Source organism: Cucurbita moschata, unplaced genomic scaffold (genome assembly GCF_002738365.1).
Source record: "Cucurbita moschata cultivar Rifu unplaced genomic scaffold, Cmos_1.0 Cmo_Scf00012, whole genome shotgun sequence".
NCBI classification, from domain to species: Eukaryota; Viridiplantae; Streptophyta; class Magnoliopsida; order Cucurbitales; family Cucurbitaceae; genus Cucurbita; species Cucurbita moschata.
Window position 1 is genome coordinate 3,926,082 of NW_019268528.1, and position 18,550 is coordinate 3,944,631.

The following is an 18,550-nucleotide window of genomic DNA, read 5'->3' on the forward strand; positions in this document are numbered from 1 at the left end:
AATCATTTTCTTAAATTATCTAGACAATTGATTTATAAATATAATTAATCGAGAGGTTTATAAATATAATTAATTGATGTAAATCCATCCTTCATAAGTTATTTATAACTATAATTAAATAAAAAAAAATCATTTGAATATACATATACAACTAAATCATATGCCTTAAAACATATAATTTATCCTCTAATAAACAAATTTCTATGATTTCTGTTCGAGAGAAACTCTTACGGATAAGCTAAGAACATCGACAAAGAGCAAGCAAACTCTTAAAAAAAAATAAGAAAGTATGAATAAGAAACAAGGCCCCTTTGGTTAGCCAAAAGCCAATATTCCAAGGAGATAATGGCATAGCGAAAAGCCAGTATTCTATTGAGATCCTGACTTAATTTCTCTAGGCACGTGACGGTGAAGTTTTGGAATGGTCATAGGCAGTGAAATAGGAAGTAATATCACAAGCAACAGATTCTTTACCGATTTGACAGAATTGTAAGGGTGGATATAAAAGAAGATGATATTAGAGGAGAACCTAGTTGGAAATGTATGAACCATGCAGAAAGTGGAGACTTTGTTGTTCAATATATGAAACATGGAGGTATTGGTAAGACGACTTTGGCCAAAGCTTTATACAACAAAATTGCTCACCAATTTGAAGCTTGCTGCTTTCAATCGAATGTTAGGGAAGCTTCAAAAATGTCCTTGTTCAACTCCAGGAAATCCTACTCCATGAGATCTTAAAGGAAGATTCGAAGATTTTAGTAATCTTGACCGAGGAATCAACATGATAAGGAATAGACTTACATTCAAAGAAAGTTCTTATAACTCTTGACGATGTGGATAAGCTTGAGCAACTAGAAGCATTGGTTGGTGGACATGATCGGTTTGGCCTTGGTAGTGTAATCATTATGACAACAAGAAGCAACCATTTACTTTCTATCCATGAATTTGATCAGCCGTATGTATTCAAGTAATAGATGATGAGGACACACTTAAACTTTTTAGTTAACATGCTTTTAAGAAATGTCATCCACCAATGTCATCCACCAAGTAATTACTTAGACCTTTTAAAACTGCTACAAGTTATTGTAAAGGTCTTCCTTTGGCTCTTTGTGTTTTGGGTACTTTCCTATGTTCCAAAGAGACCCAGCAGAGTTTTTGATGGGCTTGAAGAAAAAATAAAGGAGATTTTCGTTGATATTTCTTGTTTTCTAGTGGGATAAAAAGTTGACTTAAAGTTTTGAAATTTTACTCCTCGAGAATCTTTCACTTATTATGATTGAAAATAATAAGGTGCAAATGCATGATTTAATCCGACAGATGGGTCATAAAATAGTTAATGGTGAATCGCCTGAGTATTGGAAAAAGGAGTAGATTGTGGTTGGTAGAAGACATTTTAAAGCTTTTTGTTAATAATTCGGTGGGTAACACTTGCCCAAACTTTAGAAAGCCTCTCAGCTATCTTTCACCGAAATTTCTTAGATATTTGAATTTTTCTCACTCCAAAAAGCTTCAAGAAATTTTTTACTTCTCTACGACAATAAACATTAAAAAATTGTATCTTAAAAAATGCACAAATTTAAGAGTGATTCACGAGACTATTGGATCTTTGGATAGCCTTGTTACCTTGGACCTTAGACAAAGCTACTTCAAGTTAAAATCTCTTAAATATCTTGAACTCTCACGCAGATCTAATCTCAAAATGTTTCCAAAAATTGTTGAAAACATGAAATTTTTTGTGTCGTTGTATTTGGATTCTACCGACATAAGGGAACTACCTTCATCAATTGGAAACCTTACTGAGCTCAAAGTCTTAAACCTTGACAATTGCACGAACCTCATCTCCATTCCTATCACTATTTATTTGTTACAGAATCTTAAAGAACTTCGTCTTTGGTGGCTGTTCTACCTTTGAAATTCTCCCCAGTAAATGGAACTCACCAATTCATCCCATATGCTCTTCTTCCAATTATGGAAACTTACCGAAAAACCTTATGTTTCCCAGTTGACTTTGTTGAATCTCAATGTTGGCAATATATCAATGCAGATTTTTTGGAAATTTTATGTGATGCCGCCCCTTTCTTGTATAGTCTACTCTTGCCCGAAAATAAATTTAGTCTATCCTCATGTATCCATAATTTTATGTCCCTGTGGAATCTTCAATTAAGGAATTGCAAGTTTCTTGAACAAATTCCAAACCTTCCTCACCTTCTTCGGTGTATACAAAGAATGGATGCCATTGGTTGTGAATCATTGGTTAGAAGTCCCGACAACGTTTTGGATATAATATCAAGCAAGCAGGTTCATCTCTACTCATTTCATTTTTCTTTGTTCATATTGCACTTTTTTTCTCGTTAATATTTCAATGTATGTTAATTTTTATGTCATAGAACAATAGAGAGTTCATTCTAATGAATAGAGAAATCTCAGAATGGTTCAACTACCAAACTATATCAAAGTCAATAAAGGTTAGCTTCTGACATGATCACAATATAGCAAAAAAGTTAGCTACCTATGCTATGATCAAAGTGGATGGAGATTCATATCAAAGGGAAGCCTTAATTTCATGTAACATATTCATCGGACATAGACTCCAAAGTTCTTTTATGAGAAAATTCATCATCATCAACAACAAAATATACGTGGTTAGTAACAATTTCTTCTCCAACATTTAGTAATTCCGTAGTAGCGAACGATTGAAATGATGTTATAGTCTAGTTTGAAGTTGTGAAAGGTTAATGTAACTAAAAGAAGCTATGGTATCGATCTCGTCGATGAGGTCCATGGGATACAAAATGATGTTAGGGGTCAGGGGTAATGTATATAGATTTTGATGACTAAGAGGAATTGTCAAGCTGGTGAGTGAGCTATTGGTTTCTTGTGTTGTTTTGAGCCAACTATGTTTCTTTCCATTTATATTATTTTGTTATGTATGATGCTGATAATGGCATAGGGATGTTATCAAATCCTTCGCTCAAGAAGTCTCCGCAAGATCAGATTGCAAAACAATGTTGCATGTAGAGAACTTCCCAATTGAAATTGATTCCAAAATACAACAACTTACCAACTTTCCCTTACACGTAACATGTTATGGCATTACAATGATACGTGGCATGGAAGGCATGGCAGAGACACACTCGCCAAATCTATATTTGATAAACTAATGGATGATTCCCTTGGTAGAAAGGCTTTAAATGGTTGTGGTGGGTTTATTGAAAGGGATAAACGTGGATCTTGTGGAGGAGGTATTGCAGATGGATGTAGTATCACAAGGATTAAACTGTCTTCCCAAGAATATCTCACAGTTTTTTTAGGGTGGGTATAGATTTGACTATGTGAGGGATATGGGTGATGGAAATGGTCAGTTGAATTGTGTAAGAATTTCAAGGATGGAGAGTAGACTCGTTAGAAATGCATGGAAATGTTGGAAATCCATAAGGTGATTGTTTCCAATTTTTAAGACTTTTGACCAATTTTATGGAAGGAAAGTTTGTTGTAAGTTTTCAGGAAGGTATATTGTCGTAACTCTCATTTAGTTCATTTAGTTCATGACGTTCATATTCTCATTTATTTTGGTTCTTAACTCTTATTTAGTTTTTAATCATATTGGTTCATATTATCATTTTGATACATGAATATCTTAATTCATGCATGAGTATAATGTATGTCTAGTGGCATTTGGTTTAGATGTGGAGCATTACCATTTTATATTTGTCAAGTTTCATTTATCAACAAGTGGTATCAGAGCATTGAAGGTTGTAGCATTAAGATACAACAAGTGGTATGCACAACAAGTGGTATCAGAGTGCCAGGTTCTGGATTTGAGATGTCATGAAAGACTTAACCGCATCAACCACTAGACATATTCACGCTCACCATCAATTATTGAAGATAAATTTCTCATTGCAAAGCTTGCTTATTTGTTATTGAAAATCATATTTTCAAGAATTTGATTATCTCTATCTTTTCGAATTTTATTGGCTTTGGTTACTCAATTAATCTTGAGTTTGCACAACTCGATGTAAAAACTGTTTCTTGTATGGAGATTTGAAAGAAGAAATATATATGATGCAACTAGTTGGTTTTCGAGTAGTTGTACACCAATATTTGGGACGTAGATTGAAAAAAATCTTTATATGGGTTGTTGATGATGTTGAGGATTGTTAGGAGTGAGTCCCACATTGGCTAATTTAGGGGATAATAATGAGTTTATAAATAAAAGAATACTCTTCATACCAGTCTTTTGGGAATCGCAAAGCAAAGCCATGAGATCTTATACTAAAAGTGGGCAATATGATACTATTGTGGAGATCTGTGATTTATAATATGGTATAGAGCCATGCCCTAAACTTAGCCATGACAATAGAATTCTCAAAAAGTAACTAAGTGTCGAACAAAGGGTGTACATTGTGATTTATAATATGGTATAGAGCCATGCCCTAAACTTAGCCATGACAATAGAATTCTCAAAAAGTAACTAAGTGTCGAACAAAGGGTGTACATTGTTCGAGGGTTCTAAAGAAAGGAGTCGAGCCTCGATTAAGGGGAGAGAGAGAGGGGGGTTTAAAGAAAGGAGTCGAGCCTCGATTAAGGGGAGAGAGAGAGGGGGTTTAAAGAAAGGAGTCGAGCCTCGATTAAGGGGAGAGAGAGAGGGGGTTTAAAGAAAGGAGTCGAGCCTCCATTAAGGGGAGAGAGAGAGGGGGTTTAAAGAAAGGAGTCGAGCCTCCATTAAGGGGAGAGAGAGAGGGGGTTTAAAGAAAGGAGTCGAGCCTCAATTAAGGGGAGAGAGAGAGGGGGTTTAAAGAAAGGAGTCGAGCCTCCATTAAGGGGAGAGAGAGAGGGGGTTTAAAGAAAGGAGTCGAGCCTCCATTAAGGGGAGAGAGAGAGGGGGTTTAAAGAAAGGAGTCGAGCCTCCATTAAGGGGAGAGAGAGAGGGGGTTTAAAGAAAGGAGTCGAGCCTCCATTAAGGGGAGAGAGAGAGGGGGTTTAAAGAAAGGAGTCGAGCCTCCATTAAGGGGAGAGAGAGAGGGGGTTTAAAGAAAGGAGTCGAGCCTCCATTAAGGGGAGAGAGAGAGGGGGTTTAAAGAAAGGAGTCGAGCCTCCATTAAGGGGAGAGAGAGAGGGGGTTTAAAGAAAGGAGTCGAGCCTCCATTAAGGGGAGAGAGAGAGGGGGTTTAAAGAAAGGAGTCGAGCCTCCATTAAGGGGAGAGAGAGAGGGGGTTTAAAGAAAGGAGTCGAGCCTCCATTAAGGGGAGAGAGAGAGGGGGTTTAAAGAAAGGAGTCGAGCCTCCATTAAGGGGAGAGAGAGAGGGGGTTTAAAGAAAGGAGTCGAGCCTCCATTAAGGGGAGAGAGAGAGGGGGTTTAAAGAAAGGAGTCGAGCCTCCATTAAGGGGAGAGAGAGAGAGGGTTTAAAGAAAGGAGTCGAGCCTCCATTAAGGGGAGAGAGAGAGGGGGTTTAAAGAAAGGAGTCGAGCCTCCATTAAGGGGAGAGAGAGAGGGGGTTTAAAGAAAGGAGTCGAGCCTCCATTAAGGGGAGAGAGAGAGAGAGGGGGGCTTAAAGAAAGGAGTCGAGCCTCAATTAAGGGGAGAGAGAGAGAGAGAGGGGTTAAAAGAAAGGAGTCGAGCCTCGATTAAGGGGAGAGAGAGAGAGGGGGGCTTAAAGAAAGGAGTCGAGCCTCGATTAAGGGGAGAGAGAGAGAGGGGGGCTTAAAGAAAGGAGTCGAGCCTCGATTAAGGGGAGAGAGAGAGAGGGGTTTAAAGAAAGGAGTCGAGCCTCGATTAAGGGGAGAGAGAGAGAGGGGTTTAAAGAAAGGAGTCGAGCCTCGATTAAGGAGAGAGAGGGTTTAAAGAAAGGAGTCGAGCCTCGATTAAGGGAAGAGAGAGGGTTTAAAGAAAGGAGTCGAGCCTCGATTAAGGGGAGAGAGAGAGAGGGGTTTAAAGAAAGGAGTCGAGCCTCGATTAAGGAGAGAGAGGGGTTTAAAGAAGGGAGTCGAGCCTCGATTAAGGAGAGAGAGGGTTTAAAGAAAGGAGTCGAGCCTCGATTAAGGGAAGAGAGAGGGTTTAAAGAAAGGAGTCGAGCCTCGATTAAGGGGGGAGAGAGAGAGGGGTTTAAAGAAAGGAGTCGAGCCTCGATTAAGGGGAGAGAGAGGGAGTCGAGCCTCGATTAAGGAGAGAGAGGGGTTTAAAGAAAGGAGTCGAGCCTCGATTAAGGAGAGAGAGGGGTTTAAAGAAAGGAGTCGAGCCTCGATTAAGGAGAGAGAGGGTTTTAAAGAAAGGAGTCGAGCCTCGATTAAGGAGAGAGAGGGTTTAAAGAAAGGAGTCGAGTCTCAGTTAAGAGGAGAGAGGGTTTAAAGAAAGGAGTCGAGTCTCAATTAAGAGGAGAGAGAGGGTTTAAAGAAAGGAGTCGAGCCTCGATTAAGGGGAGAGAGAGGGGTTTAAAGAAAGGAGTCGAGCCTCGATTAAGGAGAGAGAGGGGTTTAAAGAATGGAGTCGAGCCTCGATTAAGGGGAGAGAGAGGGTTTAAAGAAAGGAGTCGAGCCTCGATTAAGGGGAGAGAGAGGGAGTCGAGCCTCGATTAAGGAGAGAGAGGGGTTTAAAAAAAGGAGTCGAGCCTCGATTAAGGAGAGAGAGGGGTTTAAAGAAAGGAGTCGAGCCTCTATTAAGGAGAGAGAGGGTTTAAAGAAAGGAGTCGAGCCTCGATCAAGGGGAGAGAGAGGGTTTAAAGAAAGGAGTCGAGCCTCAATTAAGGGGAGAGAGAGGGAGTCGAGCCTCGATTAAGGAGAGAGAGGGGTTTAAAGAAAGGAGTCGAGCCTCGATTAAGGGGAGAGAGAGGGTTTAAAGAAAGGAGTCGAGCCTCGATTAAGGAGAGAGAGGGGTTTAAAGAAAGGAGTCGAGCCTCGATTAAGGGGAGAGAGAGGGTTTAAAGAAAGGAGTCGAGCCTTGATTAAGGAGAGAGAGAGTTCAAACCAAATCCATCATGCTCGTGCTCCTGATATGTTGACAAAGGTGATTACTCGTCAAAAGTTTTTGGCATTGTAAGAAGTAGTGTTGATTTGATGACAACCAAACTGGCTATATGCTTGGCATTTATTTTGGTTATTAACTCTAATTTAGTTTTTAACCATTTTGGTTCATATTCTAATTTTGATATTTGAATTATCTCTATTCATGAATAATGATCATCTTAATTCATGTATGAGCATTAATGTTGCTAGGCCTATACAAAGGTTTGTCTAACATTGTTTTGAGATGTGGAATCATTGTCATTATTTATTTAACTAAATTTATGAGATTGCTGAAACAATGTATTTAAAGTCATAAAGTTGAAGTTGCATAATCCACCCGCTTTTAATTTAAGATTTCTCATTGTTTGAAATGCAAGGTTTTCTACTAATCTTAAATATCTACCAAATAACTTAAGGTAAAATCTCGTTGGATATATTATATTTACAACATTGCCGCATACGAAATTTGGAGAAATGATGGAAGGTAATTATATTTTCCCTAGTGATCGGAAGTTTCTTCTTAGAGTTTTATTTTTTTGGTTAGCTTTAAAAAAAATGGTACAAATATAGATTTATGTAAAAAAAAAAATATATATTAATATGATGAAAAAAAAAAATTGGAGTAGATCCTTTATATACTTAAATAATTGTATTTTATCTAAATTAGGTTGGACTAATATTATTTATTTTATTTTATTTTTGTTCCTTTTCGGTTTATTTTAGGATAGTAAAAAGTTGAAGCCTGATGATCTTAGTTACTCTACTAATATGTGACTCCTCTTCGTCATCAAGTTTAGAAGAATGGCATATTATTCCTTGTTATTCTTTGTTATTCTTTTGGCAAGCTTGTTATGTTAGACCTTCATTAATCAAACTTTAAAAATCTTCCAAGCTATCTCAAGTTGTTTTGGTAAGCTTGTTATCTTAGACCTTCACTAATCAAACTTTAAAAAACTTCCAAGCTACCTCATGTTGAAATCTCTTACAGTTTTGAAGCTTAGCACTGAAAGAGAAGGAAAAAAAAACTCGAGAAACTTTAAAACTAATATGAAGTATTAAACCTTGAAAACTTGTATCTCAATAACCGTACAAATTTAAGAGTGATTCATGGATCTATGAATGAACGTGTTACCTTGAACCTTGAAAAATGCTCTAACCTTGAAAGACTTCTAAGCTACCTTACACTTAATTCTCTTAAATATTTGAATTTCGCTCTTTCCAAGAATCTTGAAGAGATTTCTAATTTTTCTATTGTCTTAAATCTTAAAAGTTAATATTTTGAAAATTGCAAAGTGATTATGAATCTATGGGATCTTTTATAGTCTTGTACCTTGAACCTCAAACAATGCACTAAACTCGAAATGTTTCCAACAATTGTTGAAAACATGAAATCGTTAGTATTCTTGCATTTGGATTATACCGTCATAAAGGAACTACCTTCATCAATTGAAAATTTTATTGGGCTCGTAAAATTAAACCTCGACGGTTGCACAAACTTCATCTCCGTTCCTAGTACAATTTATTTCTTACAAAATCTTCAAGAACTTCGTCTTGGTGGTTGGTCTAGATTTGAAATGCTTCCCCATAGATGGGACTAACCCATCCATATTATGCTTTTCTTCAAATCAATGAAACTTACCCAAAAACCCTATGTTTTCTGTTGACTTTGTTGGAGGTTCCATATTGCAACATAGATTTCTGGAAAATTTTATGTGATGCCAACCTTTATCAAATAGTATAGTCTTGTCGGGAAACAAATTTGTAGTCTACCCTCATGTCTTCATAAGTTTATGTCCTTGAGGAATTGCAAGTTTCTTCGAAAAATTCTAAACCTTTCTCAGCGTATGAAAAAAATGGATGTCAGTGGTTGTGAATCGTTGGTTAGAAGTCTAGACAACGTTTTGGATATAATATCAAGCAAGCAGGTTCATCTCTTCTCATTCCATTTCTCTTTGTTCATATTGTATTTTTCTCTCTCGTTAATATTTCCATGCATGTTAATTCTTATGTCATAGGACATTACACTGGGTAACTTTCCTAGAGAGATTCTTCTAGTGAACAGAGACATTGCATAATGGTTTAACCACCAAACTATATCAAATTCGATGAAGGTTAGCTTTCTACATGATCACAATATAGAAAGAACTTTGGCTACCTATGCTAAATTTAGAGTGCATGGAGATTCATATCAAGGGGAAGCCTTAATTTCATTGAACATATTCATAGGCTCCATCATCAACATCAGAATATAGGTGGTTAGTAACAACTTCTTCTCCAACATTTAGTAGCTCCTTAGTGGCGAATGATTGAAATGATGTTATAGTCTAGTTTGAAGTTGTGAAACATCGTGAGGGTAATATAACTATAAGAAGTTGTGGTACCCATCTCACTGAGGTCCATGGGATATCCGAAAATGATGTTAAGGGGCCAGGGGTAATATATACAGATTTTGATGACTAAGAGGAATTGTCAAGCCAGTGAGTGAGCTATTGGTTTCTTGTGTTCTTTTGAGTAAACTATGCTTCTTTTCATATATAATATTTTGTTATGTATGATGTTGATAATGGCATAGGGATGTTATCAAATCCTTCGCTCAAGAAGTCTCCGCCATATCATATTTCAATGCAATGTTGCATGCAGTGAACTTCCCAATTAAAGTTGATTCTTAAAATACAAGTTTCGAACTTTTCCTTACACGTAATAGCTGATGGTGTTACAAGGATTCGTGGAATGGATGACATGGCAGAGACTACACTCGGCAAAGCTATATGTGATAAATTTAAAAACAATCATGATTTCGGGATATACGAAGGGAGAAAGGCTTTAAATCACTCTAGTGGAATTCTTCACTCGAATATTTGGGGATTGGCTTCTCGGTTGAAGACTTTTACCGTTGAAGATAGTAAAAGAGGAATGCTATCCTCCCAAAGTTATCTCAAAATTTTTTAAGGTCAATATAGGTATGAATATCTAAATGGTTTCGCTTATACTCAGTATGAGTAATCGAGATGTCCATGATGAGGAAGAAATCTCTATTCAAATAGGGAATGAGGAAGAGAGCAGAGAGATTTCTCCATATTAGCTAAACAGGGTCAGAGACGAGGATTATTTATTCATCCTTTTCTCTCCTCCATCAATGCTCCTCTGTTAATTGTTTCAAGTTTTGGTAATTCTTCACTACTTTACTCTTCTTTCCACCTGTCAGTTTTTAGTGTTCATCTAACCAGAAATGAGAAAGCATACAAGAGAGCCACTTCCAAGGGAGCCCCAAGCCTCATTACAACATTGAATGTTAGAAAGCTGATTCGTAGTGTCACAAGTACATTTTTAGCCAGCATGACCTTAGACAACAGTAATGAGCGAAAAGTCTCATCAGTACATGTCGTTAGGGAGTTCGTTGATGTTTTCCCATAGGATTTTCCAAGTTTGCCCCATATAAGAGGAGTGGATTTCGAGATCGGTCTAGAAGTAGAAACCGTGTCGATTTTCAAGGCACCCTATAGGATGACACTTACAAAACTCAGGGAGTCGAAAGAATAGTCACAGGAGCTTTTGGACAAAGGTTTCATTCGACCCAGCGTATCCCCCTAGAGTGCCTCTGTTCTGTTTGTCAAAAAGGACGGGTCTATGCGTTTGTGTATTGATTACATAGAGTTGAATAAGGTCACCATAACGAACAAGTATATCCTCCCGAGGATTGACGACTTGTTTGATCAACTATAGGGAGCAACAGTTTTCTCCAAAATTGATTTGAGGTCGGGATATAATCAGCCGAGGATTAGAGAAGAGGATATATCCAAGACGGCCATCAGACGTCGCTATGGCATTACGAGTTCTTTGTTATGTCCTTTCGCCTTACCAATGCACCAACAGTCTTCATGGAACTAATGAATAGGGTGTTTAAGGAATTCTTAGACACTTTTATTATAGTTTTCATTGATGATATTCTGGTATACTCTAAGTCAGAGACAAAGCATGAGGGAACACCTAAATAAAGTCCTAACCGTACTGAAAGTCCAACAATTGTACATAAAGTTTTCCAAGTGTTAGTTTTGGCTATCTAGAGTGGCTTTTTCTAGATCATGTGGTATCAAGTAAAGGGATCACAGTGAACCTAGCTAAGATAGAAGTAATGATGAAGTGGCCAAGGCAAACCAAAGTCATTTGAGGAGTTTTTTAGGGCTAGCTAAATACTATAGAAGGTTCATCCAGGATTTCTTCAAATTATCTTCAGCGCTAACTCAATTAACCAAGAAGGGCAAGCCCTTTGTTTAGACACCAGGCTGTGAACAGAGTTTCCAGGAACTTAAGGAGAGGTTGGTGACAACACTAGTCCTCACAATTCCAGATGGGTCAGGCAACCTCGTGGTGTATAGTGACGCATCAGGGAAAGGTTTAGGGTGTGTGCTCATGCAGAAGGGTAAGGTGATAGCGTATGCCTCTAGACAATTAAAGAAATATGAACGAAACTATCTCATGCATGACCTTGAGTTAGCAGCAGTAGTATTTGCTTTGAAAACATGGTGACATTATCTGTATGGGGACTGATGGTGTTAATCTAACACATGCGGAAGCAATTTGGATCTTAGGCACTTTTAGAACATCAATTATTGTAAATAACTAGCATATTCATAAGTATTAAAACTTAATGAGTTTAAATACTAACCTTTTGTAGTTTAAACTCCTTTTGCCTCACGAACCAGTTTCGAACCACCACTAGTGTCTTCTCCACTATCCTCTGGCCTTAGAACGGGATTGTAGAATCCGGTGAGTGACTATATGTTAAGGATATTTAGTAATAAATTATACTTTCCCGTATATATTATATTTGATATTTTATTATAAGGCAAATATCTAATATTTGCCTTATTACTATAGATATCTTTCCATTTATTGTTATTTCCATTTATTACTATTTCCATATCCTTGTAATTTATTTGATTATAAATAAGATAACTTTCACACCATTTAGGTGTGGTGGATTAATCAAACATTCACATGGTATCAGAGCCATTTTGGTTTAGCAACCTAAATCCTTTCTTTTCAATGGCTTTTGAAATCTTCTACTGTTCTTCTCCACCACCACTGCTGGCTTTGACGCCGCAGGGGCAGTCGTCATGGCTGCCACATGCAAAGCCGATTGATTACTGTTCGACTCTACCCTTTTGACCTCCAAATCATCCTTCACCATACTCTGTACATACAACCTCACCTTTTCCAAACATAATCTCTTTCATTTTCTTCCCAATTTTCCCTTCATCCTTCATCCTTCACATAAACCCTAATCTTAAGATCTTCATCAGCATTCCTCTTCGAAAATATATAGAATCTCAATAAGCCCATCGACCTTCTGCAGAGATTTACCTTTGGAATCTGGGCGCCGCACTGGCATCTTCGCCAACCAAGTTGCCGCCGCCCTTCTCGCCAAAATTGGCTCATTAGCCCAATGTGGCGACTCTTCCAGCTTCAACATTGTCTTTGTCCCCTTGCTCTAGGTTTCCTCTTCTACTTCTTGGGGTTAGACATATTCTCACCAGAGCCAAGTCAGCATCGTCGCTAAGCGACAATCCCTCTTCATGGGTTAGACATATTCTCACCGAAGCCAAGGCAGCATCGCCGCTGAGCGGCGATCTCTCTGCAGTTTTCGATGGCCAAGAAAGTGTTTCTCTACGCCTCCTCTGAACCAGGTTGTTAACATCTTTACGAAAAGTGTTTCTCAACCTCTTTGAATTTTTCAGATTCAAGCTTCACGTTCGTTTAAATCCGACGCTTAGCTTGCGGTGGGGCGTTAAGGATATTTAGTAATAAATTATAGTTTACCATATATATTATATTTGATATTTTATTATAAGGCAAATATCTAACATTTGCCTTATTACTATAGGTATCTTTCCATTTATTACTATTTTCATATCCTTGTAATTTATTTGATTATAAATAAGATAACTTTCACACCATTTAGGTGTGGTGGATTCAGCAAACATTCACAACTCTCTATTTCTCTCAATTTTCCTTTGTTTTCTCTTTGTTTTTCTCTCAGTTGTAGGTAATATGGTCGTTGGCTAAAGGCTTGCTGAGGGATGGGTGTTTGGAGAGGGTTGTGGAACATGTTTCCACGCCCCTCCCGTTATTTCAGGCGACCAGGGATTTTTTTTTCATTACATTAAATACCCCTAAAAACGAACTTTCATCCTCAAAATTCTTAAACTCTTTCTACTAACTTGGGGTATTTTTCTCTTATTTCATCCTCACGCTCCCACGTGGCCTCTTCACTGTGGTAGTTTCACCACAACACCTTAACAAACTAGTGCGTAGTGCTTTCACTTCCTGGACTAAGATTTTTATGAGTTTTTTCCTCGTAACTTAAATCTTTGTTGGGTTGGAGGGGTTCGTAGTCTACTACGTGGGTAGGGTTCGTCATGTATTTCCTCAATATCGACACATGAAATAAATCGTGCACTCTTGAGAGGGAGGGAGGTAGGGCCAACTTATAAGCTACGGGACCAATCCGCTCAAGAATCTTGAAAGGCTCGATGAGCCTTGGACTTAACTTGCCCTTACTTCCGAACCTCAAGAAACCTTCCATGGGTGCTACCTTTAGGAATACTAGGTCCCCTCTCTCAATCTCAAAGTTTCTACGCCTTACATCGTCGTAGCTTTTCTATCTACTCAAACAAGCTCTGGTCCTACTAGCTCTCTCTCATCTACCTTGTTCCAATATGGTGGGGACCTACACTGTTCCATACAGTGCCTCGAACGATACCACTCTAATAGTGGTTGGAAGCTATTTTTGTACAAGAATTCCATCAAGTGGAGCTTAGAATCCCAACTTCTCTTAAAATCTAATATGCAAATGCTTATCTTCTAAAATTTTGTTTAGTCGTTTTGTTTGTCCATCTGTTTGGGAGTGGAAGGCAGTTGTTAAGTTGAGGGGTAACGATCATAAATTTTTTCTATTTAATTTTAAGTCATTACTATACTTCTAACATTACATTTAATGTGAATTACTTTAATGGATACTTTATAGTTTCGACATTAATTCATGCCTTCTTTATTACCTCCTAAATAAACAAATACAAGGGAAAGAAAGAAAAAATAATATTGAATTATATACCCTGTACTAACCTATAATTTATTAATGCAATTACAATTCAACCTGTATTAACCTATACCATGAATGCAAATGTAATTCAACCTATACTAACCTATACTATGAATGCAAATGAAATTCAACCTATACTATGAATGGAAAACAATCTATCCAATGCATGTGCCACGGTCACGGGATTTGTGATGCTTCTATCGGTCTCACATGGGTGCCTTGGCTTTATCTGAAAATGTAGTAGCACGAGACTTGAGTATTTCTAGAATACTCAGTAAGTAACCCCCCTACCGGGGTTATGCAACAAACACATGCAAATGAGATGACGAGATCTATCTTTAATCTATCTTCTTACGGTGCTATCCTAATGCATAACTTGGATGTGTACCATATACTCTACACACAGCCCATACGTACAAGTATGGACCCACCAGTCAGTTCGCATATGGCTAGGTTGTGTGAGAACGAAAACTCTGGCGTTCTCCGGAGTTTTTGGGTCTCGTCGGTGACCACGGGTCCTCTGACTTTTTTTTTTCTTCTTATTCTTTACATTTTCTACCCCTAAAAAGAACTTTCTAGATCGGGGTATTTTTCTTTTATTTACTCTGCTCGTTTCGACGTAGCTTCTTCGATTTGGTGGTTTTGCCACAATACTATGATGAATCCTATGTTTCTATTATGTAAGGTTTTCATTTCCCGAGCTAGGATTTTAATCTATTTCTCTTAATAACTGAAGTTTTCCTTGATCTCAAGGGGTTAGTAGTCTATCACTTGCGTAGGGTCTGTAATGTACTTCCTCAACATGGACAAATGGAATACGTCGCACGATCAAGACTGAAGGTGGTAAGGCTAGCTTGTATACTACTGAACCAATTCATTCTAAGATTTTGAAAGGTTCGATAAAGCGGAGGCTTAGCTTTCCCTTGCGTTCGAATCTTAGGACGCCTTTCATAGGAGCTACTTTTAGAAACACCAAGTCCCCTTCTTCGAACTCTAAGTTCCTACACGTAACGTCGGTGTAGCTTTTTTCCCTACTTTGTGCGGTGCGCATCCTTGCTCTAATTTTCTGTACCACCTCGTTTGTAATGCAAACCAACTCGGGTCCTCCTAGTTCTCATTCTCCTACTTCGTCCCAGCCCAATGGGGATTAAACAGTTTTTCATATAATGCTTCAAACAGTGTCATCCCAATTATTGCTTGGAAATTATTATTGTACGAGAATTTCATTACATGTAGCTTGGTGTCCCAGCTTCTCATGAATACATAACACATGCCCGAAGCATGTCCTCAAGGATTTGGTTCAACCGTTTTGTTTTGTCATCAATCTATGGATAAAAGGCAGTGCTAAAGCCGAGACGGGTAGCCAACCTTTTTGGAGTCCGCGCCAAAAGGCCGACGTAAAACGTGGGCCCCGGTCTGACACTATTGATACTAGAACTCTGTGCAACCTCACGATTTCTATCACATACACTTGAGCCAAATTGTCTACTGTATATGTTGCCTTACCGGGCAGGAAGTGTGTTAGATAAATCCCTAGTTTTTCTATTAAACTCACACAATTAAAGTGAGTTGGAAGTCCTGGTAGAAGCGCTTTAATTAAGTTGTCCACTTCTTTCCATTTTTAGGATGTAATTTGTTATTTAAATTTCTCAAGACTCAAGGCTAACCTTGTGAGCCTTGGTCAACTCGATGAGGCCAGCTGCTTCATTTTCATCGAGCACGGGCTACTCAATATCTGCAATGATCAACGACGGGTGTCTCATTGGCAAGCAGAGGCGCACCCCCTTTTCGTCTCAAACATCCTACTGCGTCGGTGAGCTGTTAGAGCTCGTGCACGGTGATATCTACGGGCCCATCAAGCCGGCGACCCCAGGTGGCAAGACCCTCTTCCTCCTACTAATCGATGACAAAAGCCGCTTCAAGTGTTGATCCTGCTGCAAGCAAAAAGTGAGGCGGCAGAGGCGATTAAGCGCATTCAAGCGCGAGCGGAGGCAGAATACGGGAAGAAGATGTGAATGATGTGCACGGATCGAGGCGGAGAATTCACCTTAGCAAGCTTCGGTAAGTACTGCGATGAGCTCGACATGCAGTGGCAACTAATGATGCCCTACTCCCCCAGGAGAACCAGGTGGTAGAACGCTGAAATCAGACCATCATCGAGACAGCAAGGTCATTACTAATGATGGCCGGGATGCTTGGGAGGTTCTGGGGAGAGGCGGTAATGACAGTCGTTTATCTCCTTAATCAGTCGCCAACGCGAAGCCTCGACGAGAAGACTGGCAGTGGAACGACGTGGCCGAGGCAGACCGAAACCCAAATCAATCCACGGTGGAGTACCTCATCACCGAGCCGGGAGAAGGAGGAGCGCAGCATCAGGAACCGTCACTGCTACCAGTAGCTGCACCGCCTACGCCAACCCTAACCACAACTCCGGCTGCACCCCCTGAACTAGTGGAGTTTGCAACACCACGTACTGCGAATTTGACACTGGATGCCGATCACAATGATGATCTGGTGGCTAGGTACCGAAGATGGAAGACCTACTGAGAGGAGGTGAACCACCTGGACTGGCGCCGAGACACCGAGCCCTAGGGCTCAAATTGGAGTTCAAACAATAAGGTAGATATGTACCATAGGGCTCAAATTGGAGTTCAAACAATAAGGTAGATATGTACCATATTACTCAAATTGGAGTTCAAACAATAAGGATATGTACCATAGGGCTCAAATTGGAGTTCAAACAATAAGGTAGATATGTACCATAGGGCTCAAATTGGAGTTCAAACAATAAGGTAGATATGTACCTAGGGCTTTAGGAGGAGATGGTTAGATAAATCCCTAGGTTGAAAATCATTTCTAGTTTGTACTTACTATTTGTTAGGTAACTAATTTTATGTTAAACCCACACAATTAAAGTGAGTGGGAAGTCACGTGTAGTAGAAGCGCTTTAATTAAGTTGTCCACTTCTTTCTATTTTTAGGATGTAATTTGTTATTTAAATATCCCAACTAAATGAGAAATAAGATCATCGGGTCTTCAGCGCAAATATTGTCGCTCTCTTGTTTTTATGTTATTTTCTTCTCCTAACAATTTCTTCGGCTTTTTTCCTCCATCAACAATTTCCTCACACTTCAGTCAAAGATAACAAAGTATGCCGACTTTGTCAGTCGTTCGACAATTACCCAGATCACCGTGTAACCTTTTAGTGTTTCGGGCAATCCTACTATAAAATCCATAGCAATATTTTCACACTTCCTCTCCGGTATGCTTAGAGGTTGTAGTAATCCGACCATTTTCTACCTAGGGGCTTTTACTTGTTGGCACACTAGGGGCTTTCAGGTCTTGGTACATCTTCGTACCACCGAGGTGTATCGAGAAGGGTGAGTTTTGTGCCTCGGTTAGGATTTCATTCTTTATTTCACTCACACTTTGGACACAAATGCGTCCTTGACATAATAGTCCATCGTCTATTGACGTAGAAAAATTGTTAACTAGACCTGCTATTAACTAGTCTAGAATTTTATTTAGGCTATGGTCCTCTCGTTGGGAGTCTATGATACTCTGTCTAAGTGTGGGTCGCACTGTAAGTCGGGCTATTTGGGCTATAACCTTCTCGGTTGCTACCGCTATGTCATCTCGTTCGAAATCACCTCGCACTTGCGACTACCTTGTGATTAGAGTCGACGAGTGTACTATCTTTTGACTTAGTGCATCTGCGACTACGTTTACTTTACTAGGGTGATACTGGATATCTATGTCATAGTCTTTTACCATCTCTAGCCATCATCGTTGTCTCAAGTTCAATTCTTTCTGTGTGAAGAAGTATTTTAATCTTTTATAATCCGTGTAAATTTGGGTCTTCTCGCCATACAGGTAGTGTCGCAAAATTTTTAATGCGAACACCACCACTACTATTTCCAAGTCATGAGTAGGATAATTTTTCTCGTAATCTTTTAATTGGCGTGACGCGTACGCAACAACCTTGCCATGTCATCAATACGCAACCTATCCCCCTTTTGGATGCATCACCACTGTATATCACGTATTCCGCAGAGTTTTCTGGGACCATGAGCAATGGGTAGACTCTAGTGTTTGTTTTAGATCCTGAAAGCTAGCCTCACGGGCATCGTCCCATACGAAAGGTATGCCCTTTTTTGTCAATTGGGTGAGAGGGGAGGCTATTCTAACGAAGTCTTGGAAAAACCTTTAGTAGTAACCTGTCAATCCCAAGAAACTTTGTACCTCGGTGACCATAGTGGGGCGTTCCCATTCGTGACGGGTTCTATCTTGGTGGGATCTACTAAAATTTCGTCTTTAGACACTACGTGTCCCAAGAACGAAACCTATCGTAGCCAAATTCACTTTTGGAGAATTTGGCATACAACTTGTTCTCCATTAAGATAGCCCGTTTTAGAGTATATTAGGATATGTTCTATGAACATAAAC

The 18,550-nt window shown here is 39.0% G+C and overlaps 1 pseudogene; it reads left to right on the forward strand.

Moving 5' to 3' along the window:
* Positions 1-543: 543 nt before the first annotated feature.
* On the forward strand, positions 544-16,651 carry LOC111450841 (annotated as a pseudogene).
* The last annotated feature ends 1,899 nt before the right edge of the window (positions 16,652-18,550 follow it).